The sequence below is a fragment of the Delphinus delphis genome, chromosome 13 (assembly GCF_949987515.2).
Source record: "Delphinus delphis chromosome 13, mDelDel1.2, whole genome shotgun sequence".
Taxonomy (NCBI): Eukaryota; Metazoa; Chordata; class Mammalia; order Artiodactyla; family Delphinidae; genus Delphinus; species Delphinus delphis.
The window spans coordinates 70,647,355-70,658,501 of record NC_082695.1 but is presented as its reverse complement, the minus strand read 5'-3'; positions in this window follow the sequence as shown (position 1 = coordinate 70,658,501).

Sequence of the window (11,147 nt, the reverse complement as noted above, 5' to 3'; positions counted from 1 at the left end):
AATGGGTGTGTACTTACTGCCTACCTCATAGGGTGGTCCCAAGAACTAAATGTATTTAAAAATGTGCCTGGCATGTAAGTGTAGAGTGCTATATGTTTTCTATATTATGTGGGTGTTAATGCAAATCAAGCACACCTGTGCATAGTGATGTGCAAACATGGCATGAAATCCTGTTCAGTAAAAAAAGAAAAGAAATTTGCAGAGCAATAATTAGAGCACTATCCCATTTATGTTTTTTTTTTTTTTTTTTTTTTTTGGCGGTACGCGGGCCTCTCACTGTCGTAGCCTCTCCCGTTGCGGAGCACAGGCTCCAGACGCGCAGGCTCAGCGGCCATGGCTCGCGGGCGCAGCCGCTCCGCGGCATGTGGGATCTTCCCGGACCGGGGCCCGAACCCGCGTTCCCTGCATCGGCAGGCAGACTCCCAACCACCGCGCCACCAGGGAAGCCCCCATTTATGTCTTCAAAACCCTGATGACTAGTTATGTAAGTTACAGGTTGCATGGTGAGGAAGAACTTGACCTTTTTTTTTTTAATGAGAGACATTTATAATCACTTCTTAGTTCAGGAGTAGGTGAGCAAAGAGGCTACTTTGAAGCAGATTTTCTTTTACTTTTCTCAGTAATGGAATGTAAGACCAGGAGACCTAGTTGCCCTCAGGGGAAGGGTGTAGAAGGACCTTTTAAATTCCATTAAAGGCTAACTGTTTCAAGAGCCCTTGGGAAGCATAGCTGGGTCACTTGGGAAGAGGTGGGCAAATCGAATGGGGTCCAGTGAGCTGCCAGGGAGGACTGACTTCTTCCTTTCTCAGAGTAACATGATTAGAACTTCTCTGTCTGCTGTGATAGCATGATCATGCCAGAGGTCTGTTGACAGGAATATACTCCAATGGTGCCGAGGGAAAAGGAGACTGGCTAAGAGGCAAAGCCTAGGCCCCCTGGGGTGCTTGGGGATAACCACTTCTGGTCCAAGTGCAGCTGAGGTCAGAAGTGCATTTGGACCAGCATCTTTGGTTCAGAAGTCACACATGTGAGTGTGGTCAACAGTGGATAACATTGAAGCCCACGTGCAGGGCAGGACTGTGGTTGCCGTAGGGATTCTACCAGCAAGAGCATCACTGTGGCTGTGGATGACATCATCAGATTGCACAGGACCAGCTATCAATAGTGACGTCGGGGCAGTCACAGAAATCCCAGCAGGAGTGGATTAGGCTTGCCAGTTCTCTCTCCTCCTGGATTTTGGAAGCAAAATGGATCTCTTGGACTGAGTAAGTAGTCAGAGTATTAAGATAGCTGGGGAAGTGGTTCATACTGGATTTATCAAAATAGAGGTAGATGTAGATGTGAGTGTAGGTTAGATGTAAATATATTAATCAGAGATAGATGAATAAATAGATCAATGGAAAGATAGATAGATCAAGATATTTTGACCCTGAGAAATGGTGTGACCTTACAATGAATTTGGAACTCTAGCAGCTGCAGAATAGATGCAGCTATTTCATATTGGTTCAAAACTCTGGACCTGTCTTTGTGCGTGTGTGTATTGTTTGTGTGTGCACGAGCACATGCAATCCAAAGGTCTCAGGACTAACAAAATTGGCATCACCTGGCTGTTTGCAGAGTCATGGGTCCAGAGATACATGCTAAATGTTTAACATCTGGCTTTCCGGGCATGGGGGTGTGAAGTGGAGGAAGAGTCTGAATTTTTAGCATTTGCTGATTTCAGTGGTATAAATGCTCCCACCTGGCCAATTTCAGCTATCTAGGTGACATCACTGAATGTGGAGTTGGGGAGAACGTACACAAGCACCATTCCTGAGCTGGAGCTAGCCTGAGCTATAGCAAGCTAGCTCCAACACACACACACCACTGCATGGGTCCCTGTCCCAGATTCACTGAATCACAACCTTGGGGATTGGGGCCTGGAAGTCTGAGTTTTAACAGGCCGTCCAGATTATTGCGAGGTTCTCAAAAGTTTGCAAAGCACTGCGTGTGTGTTGTTTGCAAAATCATCATGGAAGTCAGCAGGCTCCTAGGTTTCCTGCAGAGGTGAAAGTGCAGTCGATGAGGACGCCTAAATGAGCAACTTTGTTGAAGCCACAGATTCTTCTACACAAAGGGAGTACTGGGGTCAGGGGTCATGTACTTCAATGTGGAAACTCATCAGTAGATGACGGGGCTCGGGGGTCATGTACTTCAATGTGGAAACTCATCAGTAGAATCTACAGATTTCAAGGCAGAAATTAAAAAGGACCCAAACAATACATTTGAAGAGAGACCAGCCACAGGAATAACTAAAATATGGAAGAATGAGATTCTAGTCAATCCTAGAATACCTGAGGAGAACTGCTCAGAAGTTTCTTGTGAGTTAGCTAAGAAATAAATACAAAAATAAATCTTTATCAAATTATATCATTCGAGCTATATAACCTAAACGCAATCTGTAAGTGACTTAAACAGCATATGATAAAATTTGTCACTGACTAAAAATAGATTGAAGCATCAGATCAGTAAAATTTAGATCTCCAAAATTGAGCTTGAGAGAAATAAAGGCAATATTGTTTGGCTTATTGTGAATATACGTATGTGTTATAGTGTATAAATTTTTAACGTTTAAATTTCTGAAATTACAAAGAAAACACATTTTTTTATTGTGGTAAAGAAAACACATAACATTTACCATCTTTGCCATTTTTAAGTGTACATTAGTGTTCGCTATATGCACATTGTTTTGCAACTCATCTTAGAATTTGTCATCTTGCAAAACTGAAATTCTTTATCCATTGACCGACGATTCCCCTTTTCCCCTCCCCCCAGCCCCTGACAATCACCATTTACTTTCAGTTTCTGTGAATTTGACTACTGTGGGTGCCTCATATAAGTGGAACCGTGCAGTGTTTGTTTTTTTGTGACTGGCTTATTTCACTTAGCATAATGTCCTCAAGGGTCATCCATGTTGTCACATATGACAGGATTTCTTTCTGTTTTAGGACTGCATCACATTCCGTGGTATGTACAGACCACATTTTCTTTTTTTAAATATTTATTTATTTGGTTGGTTGCGCCGGGTCTTCGTTGCGGCTCGCCGGCTCCTTAGCTGTGGAGTGTGGGCTCCCCAGTTGTGGCATGCAAACTCCCAGCTGTGGTGGCATGCATGTGGAATCCAGTTCCCCGAGCAGGGATCGAACCCGGGCCCCCTGCATTGGGAGCACAGAGTCCCATCCACTCACCACCAGGGAAGTCCCTAGGCCACAGTTTCTTTACCCATTCATCCTTTAGGTTGCTTCCACCTCTTGGCCCCTGTACGTCATGCTGCAATGAACCTGGGTGTGCAAATATCTCTTTGAGAACCTGTTATCAATTCTTTTGGCTATATGCCCACAAGTGGAATTGGAAAACACATCATTATCAATTAAGTTATTGATTATTAATTAATAACATAATAAATACAAAATTTAAAAATTCATAGCTAGACATTTGTTGAAAATTGACAAAATCTCTAAGCCTGCGTAGAACACAATGTTAAGCATTGGAACAACAAAGAACCCTAAGACAGTGTCTGCTCTCTAGAGGTTTGGAGTCTAATTGGTGGGGGAAGACAATATATAAACATAAAATTACAATAATTCACACGAAAAATAAATGAGTTCATCTCATACATGGCTGGTGCAAGAACAAATTGGTCAAACCTCTTTGGAAAACTGTCTGGCAGCATCTACCAAAACTAAAATGTGCCACCTGTGACCCAGCAATTCTAGCTATTCTAGACATATAGTAGATACATCTTAGGTACAGACCCAAGAGAAATAAGTGCGTATATCCACCATGTATATACAATACATGTATAGAATTTTTAAAGCAGCTTTATTCATAGCAGCCAAAATTCTGAAAACTGAAATTGGCAGGCGGGGGGTGGAGAATGGGGCATTGAATGGATAAATTGTTATATATTCTTACAATGGAATACTATACAGCAATGAAAAGAATAGTCTGCTCCTATATGAAACCACATGGATGGATCCTGCAGATGTAATGGATCCTGCAGATGTAATGTAAGTGAAAGAAGGCAGATACACATGAATATGTATTGGATGATTCCAAGTTAATCGTTAACTTGACTCCAAGTTAAAATAGGCAAAATTCATCTCTGGTGATAGAAGTCAAAGAGTGTGGGTATGACTTTGAAGAGGAAGGAGGTAGCCTTTGGGATTGCAGGAAATGTTCTATATCTTGATTTAGGGGTGGTTACAGAGGTATGTAACAATTTATCAAGCTGCAGACTTTTTTCTTTTTGTATGTATGTAGTACTGAAGAAATGTTTAAAGTTTTGGTTTTAAGTAAATGAGTTAGTTCAGAGTAAGAAGTGATGGGAGAAGATCAAAAGGTCACAGCAGACTTCAAAGGGGAGATAAGAATTGAGCTGGTAAGAACTGAACTGCATGAGTCAGGTCAGTTCTGGCAAGAGAAAAGATGAGAACAAATAAATGCATAGCGGCACAAATGTCCAGAAAACTTGGCAAACCCTGTGCTTGTCTCTTCAACCCTAACTTCCCTTCCCCCAGTACATAGTAAGACTTGGGAGCTGGGTAGGATTGACTTCACCTCAGCTCCAAGAGTGGGCTTTAACTGGTTTGAGTCTTATCAACATAATTACTTAGGGATGAACATAAACCAGTCATTACATGGTTTGGGTCAAAAGTGGGTGTCTTCCTAAGTTGGTACAGTTAGAGTTCAGCTGAGACTTTAGTGTCATGGCTCAGGGTGAACTAGCAACTATATCCTCCTGGAGGCGAACAAAAATGCTTATAGCTTCAGTTTTGGGTGGGAGCCATTTTGGGGAACATGGGGAAATGAACCTGATGTATAAACTTGGGCTGAGCTGAGAGAAACGTGGAGAAATGAAGCTGGAGTCCTAACCGATGGCTCTAGACTTTTTAAATTTGCAAGCCTTCTACTGTTTATACCAGTTTGAACGGATTTTTCTATTGCTTTGTAACAAAATAACTTTTCTAGTAACCTATACATAGCATCTCTTAGATGATTCTTCCAGTTGCCATGGCCATAGTCCCTGTCCTTCTTCAGACTCTCATAATCACCCATTGAGAGAACCACGATAGCTTTCTAATTCTGACTGGTCTCTGCCTTCGGTTTCTTCTTACCTCAGTGATCCACCATATTGTCTCCTGAATGATCTTCTCAGTCATTTCTGACCACTGCTGCCATGTGCATGACCCTGGTGGTTCCATGCTTCGGGAATAAAGGCCAACGGGTCCAAATTTGCCAAATGAGTTTTAACACTTTAGTCCTTCAGTTCCACTCACACATCCTAATGAGGTCCTCACTCTCTAGCCTTCCAGCCTTTGCCAGAGTTAGTAAGTCAGCCCAGAATGGCCTTCTCTCTCTACCTGCCTGATGGCAATACCACTTCTCTTTCCAGATCCAGGTTAAATGCATCTCTGAAGCCTTCTTAGATTTCTTCAGCTGATAATTACTCATTGTGCTATAGTCTCCTGGCATGATTTTCCCTTTTGATAGCTCTCAGCTCAGTCTGTCAGGAGTTGGGGTGATTTATGTATGTCTGGCTTACCCGCTAGGGTATGAATGCTGGGAGGTCAGAGGCCTGTTTTTCCATCTTGAATTCCTCAGTGCACCTTGCAAAGTGTTTTTCATAGACACACTGCTCAATATAGGTTGACTGAAGACCAAACTTCCTTCAGGTAAGGACTTGGAGGTTGAGTTGGAGAGCTAAGTGGAGGGGCAGAAGCAGCGTTTTTTTTTTTTTTTTTTTTTTTTTGTGGTACGCGGGCCTCTCACTGTTGTGGCCTCTCCCGTTGCGGAGCACAGGCTCCGGATGCGCAGGCTCAGCGGCCATGGCTCACGGGCCCACCCGCTCCGCGGCACGTGGGATCCTCCCGGACCGGGGCACGAACCCGTGTCCCCTGCATCGGCAGGCGGATCTCAACCACTGCGCCACCAGGGAAGCCCCAGGAGCAGTTTTTGAAGGGTTTTTAAAAACCAGGGTAGGTATATTAAGCTCAGTGAGTTTTATTGCACTATTGAATAGGGGAAAGTTTCTCCTGCTGTTTTCCAAAAGTCCTTCTATTCTTCCTACATTATTTATTTTTTTAAAAACTTTTTATCTTTTTATCTACCTCCTTTGCTTCAGTGAGGGGTGGCTGTTGATTTTTGAAATAGTATGCAGTTTGGGAAGAGAAGAAACAGAATGAGAAGGTGATTAGCTTTCTTTTCTCTCCTCCGTTATAATCCCAGAATATGCTTCACGAATACTTTTGCTAGCAGATGAAGCCCATCTACTCAAGCAGTGGTTTTAACCGTTTTTGATGGTCACCTGATACACACACACACACACACACACACACACTATGCTGCGTATAGACACCTGAAACAGACTTTTGTAAAACACTTACTCTTAATTCATGCAATGCATATTGATATTTTCTGTTATTCGGTTTCACTTCAAACAAACAAACAAACAAAAAGTCGATCACAAACCACTAAATCGATTTCATGCCATTAAGGAGTTGAGACCTGCAATTTGAAAAATGTGACACTAAGGTATACTCTATGTTATAATCGTTAAGTTACAATCATTGGATGAGCACTGTGCTAAGTATTTTCGCTAATAATATTATATTTAATCTGTTCTAATAATTTTATGACAGATTGTTATACCCATTTTGTGGGGAGGAAACTGAAGCTTGGGGCAAAACAAATTTCCTGGCGTCACACAGCTACTATATGGCAGAGCTGAGACTTAAACACAGGCAATGCCTCTGCTTACAGCTCAGTGACACGTGCCATGGCTTTATGCCACAGCCAATGGCAGAGAAAATTAGCGCATATTGGATTTTTAATCTTGCAGTACACATACAGGACAAGACCACCAGAGTGGAGACAAAATACTCTCTATGCGATAACTTCATTTCTTCTCTGGAACTCTATTCCTGCCCTATTATCCCAATCTATTAAGTCTCAAAAAATGACAAAACCCTTAAAATAGAACACTCAAACTATGACAGAGAAACAGTTTTATAAAGGGAATATATACTGAAATAGTGAACATAAAAACCAAAAACTTCACAGCAGTGGGATCCATGCATAAATAGTTGTACACGGTGTAGTGGAAAGACAGCGGATTAAATCATAATTCTGGGAAAGCAGAAATTTGATTTTACCTACTTTTAGATATTTTGGGGGTTTGGGAAAGGAAAGGGGAAAAAATAAAACTGACAATCTTTCGATTTTAGCGTCCACGAAGTTTTGGTGATTTAAAGATGACTCAAAAGATTTAGTGCCAGCCTTCTAGAAGGTTTCCTCCTAATCATAAAACTTCTTCTCTGTTACAGTTTTATTTTCTGTTACAGTTTCTATTTTAAGGGTTTTGTCATTGTTTGAGGAACTTGCAAATTGGGAGAATAGGGCAGAAATAGCGTTCCAGAGAAGAAATGAAGATGTTTAGAACGCATTTTGTCTGTACCCTGGGGGTCTCATCCTCTCCCTTGTGTGCGTTGCAAGTTTAAAAGTTCAACATGTGCAGACCTTGTCCTTACGCAGTTGGCCAAGACCCACAGCCATGGCACGTGTCGCTGAGCTGTAAGCAGAAGCATGGTCTACCTGTGTTTAAGTCTCAGCTCTGCCATATAGTAGCTGTGTGACCTCAGGAAATTTGTTGTGCCCCAAGCCTCAATTTCCTCATCCCTAAAATGTTATAATAGTGAAGCGATACAATGACGGCACCTTTTATGTTATTTGTAATAATGAAAAGGCTGTCCCCATGGTTTGGTAAATTAAGGCAATTATCCTTGCTATCTTTAGGGTCTAGGATTCAGATGATGAGAGGCTCGTGGTCTGTTGCACATCAAACTGAATATTCACCAGCAACATTTACCAACAATGAAATCAAGCTAAAAATGAAACCTTAAGAGAAACTGATTTGAAACTCTTCAGTATAGTGTGCTTCTTGAGCATAAAGACTGGTTCTTCGCTCGTTTAACAAATAGCAATTCAACACTTAATACGTGTCAGGCACATATTAGGTGTGGGTACATAAGGGGAACAAGATTCCTGTAGTCCCTGCATACAGTGTCTGATGGGAGAGACAGGCAATACAGAAGTAAATGTATGACCAAAAGGACCCCAAGTGGGAAAGTTTCCACTAAGGACATAAAACTGATTTGGTGTCAGGGAATAAAAAGATGGGGTACTTACTTTAGACAGAATGGTTAGGAATGTCTCCAGGAGGCGGTAATGTTTAAACTGAGACTAGAAGGATGACAAGGAGCCAGTGTGTGAACAGCCAAGGGAAAGAATCATGGGACCAGCAAATGCAAAGGCCCTGGGGTATGCGGGGCTGTTTCTGTATGATGAAGCTCTGGCCTTCTTTTACACACACTGACTGGATCCCTCCCCTTCTGTCCTGACAGCTGCTTTTCTGACTCACGCTTGCAGTATGTTTGGGGCTCCAGTTCGGAGTCCTGGATGGTTGTACCCTTTTGATATATCAACCTAAAAATATGCTGGGATAGCCCTCCCTTTTTCACATGTCTGCCACAGGCTGTATCTTGCTCACTGTGACTTTGCCGTTCAATCAAGACTGCCCTTGACATTTATAACATTCTGCTTTCTTTGCCTCTGTTTTTGCCTCAGGTCCTGAAAGAATAGCTGCTGACATAAGGAAGACACTCAAAAATTATTTGCTGAATTTTTAGATGAATTTCATTATATCATCAGAGATCTGATTTTGTTGTTTGTGGTTTTGTCTGCTTATTCATTTTAACATGGGTAAGACTGGGGAGGAGCAAACTGGATGAATTTGAAGGAGAATGGCATGACATTCTGAACTGGCACTCAGTTCCTGGAGGGCTACTTGCGGCTCTGTAACTCATTAGCAATGTGACCTTGGATGAGTCATCCCACTTGAGCCTTGACATCTTCCACTAAAATGAAGGGTTTGGTCCAAGCACCCTTCAATGTCTGTTCTTTTCTATGACTCACTGGGTTTCAATATTTGCCATGCCTCTCACACTCCTATGAAAGAAATGTTATCTTTAGGCATCAACTCAGTTTATGCAATAATGATGCCTTACGTTTGATTGGCATTTGTTATTTGCAGAGCACTTTCATCTCCACTATTGCATTTGATTTTAACCAGTCATGTAATGTATTGAGGACAAGTTATCTTTTTTTACGTCTGACGGGGTGTGAAACTTACCCAACTTTATAACATGCTAGAAAAGGGAATGACAATTGTATATACTGTCCTGCCTATATGTGGTACAATATATTGGATAGCATCTCTGCCATGTGGGAGTGGAACAAATTGTTTACACCTTGAATAGCAGACACTACTTTTTTTTTTTTTTTTTTAATGTTAAGGACCGTTTAGAAATGCTAAAATCCAAAGCTCTTTTTTTATTTTCTAGCTAAACTCTTTTTTTTTTTTTTACATCCTTACTGGAGTATAATTGCTTTGCAATGGTGTGTTAGTTTCTGCTGTGTAACAAAGTGAATCAGCCATATGTATACATATATCCCCATAACCCCTCCCTCTTGCGTCTCCCTCTAGTTAAACTCTCTAGTTGTAAGGATCAGAAAAGTACTCAGGTTAGCTCACTCAGGGAAGGGGAGCACTGCAGGAATCAGCTTTCTTACGGACAGGAGGCAAGGTAGTCCTCAAATAATTGGGAAAGTATCTCTAGACATTTCTTCCTAGGACTAAATTGTCTGTTTTTCTCCGAACTTCCAAGACCTTTCTTTCTTATTTGAAGAGCAGTTTCCTCTGCTTACTCATGGTTCGTGTTTCCCCATAACCATGGCTCTCCCAAGGCTTGGCTTCCTGACACCAGCTCTGGCCAGCTGACTCCAACATGTCAGATCCATTCACTATAGACCACTGTCAATCTCTTCCTCTTTTAGCTCCTGTGGTCCAATCAGCTGGCGCTGGGTCAGGAAGGAGTCACGTGGCACCCACATCAAGTTCTACCTCTTTATCAGGATTTATGAACAGGTTCCTAGGGAAAGAATCCTGTAGATGATAGAGCAGGCATCCTAAAACATATCTACTACATTTCCCTTTTTATCTACATTTCACAGGATTCTGTTGACTCTTTTTTTCTAAGGTGATGCCAATATTCCTAAGTATACCTATTTTTTTCATGGTTCTCGCTTAGAGGCCATAGTTTATTATCTGATTGCTTTCTTTTGCATTCATGCACATTTTTAATTAAATTCTCTCAATATCCCAGTAGGCGAATAAGATATCTCCCAGAGATGACGTTAACATGACATATTCGAAGACATCTAGAAGCTGGGGGTAGAAGTGAACTAGGTCAGGAAAAAAACCAGAAGCAATTCAAATTTGTCCCTTAGTTAAAATTGGAAGGGCAGTTGCATGGTTTTCTGTAGGGTGCAGTTAAAAAAAAAAAAAAAAAGCACTAGCCAGCAACTAGGTCCATTTAGGTCCTAGATCTGATCCTATCATTGATTTCTGGACAGATCATTTATTCCCCTTGAAATTCAGGGGAAGGGGGAGTCTTAAAATCTGGAAACTAGGAGGAATCTTATGGGGTTATCAAATCTGGTCTCTGCCTTTTACAGTAAAAGACACTGACATGAGGCCTTAGGTCACAGAGCTGATTAGAGGTAGAGCCAGTAGAATATTTCTCCTGAACAAACGGTTGTGATCTTTTTATTACATCATTTCAGTTGAAAGGGTAGAGGCTTATTCTGAGAATCAGAGATAATGCTTGTGATAAAGCAGCATAAAGTGGTGTCTAAATGTAAAATTTTATTTTAAGATGAGGACATGGAATGGGTATAGAAGACAGGAATCTGCACAGTGTGTGTGAACAGATAGGAAACAACCTATAAATGCCCTAATTCTTGTCCTCTAAAAACTTACCTATAGGGCTTCCCTGGTGTCGCAGTGGTTAAGAATCCGCCTGCCAATGCAGGGGACACGGGTTTGAGCCCTGGTCCGGGAGGATCCCACATGCCGCAGAGCAAGTAAGCCCATGTGCCACAACTACTGAGCCTTCACTCTAGAGCCCACGAGCCACAACTACTGAGCCCACGTGCCACAACTACTGAGGCCCTCACACCTAGAGCCCGTGCTCCACAAGAGAAGCCAC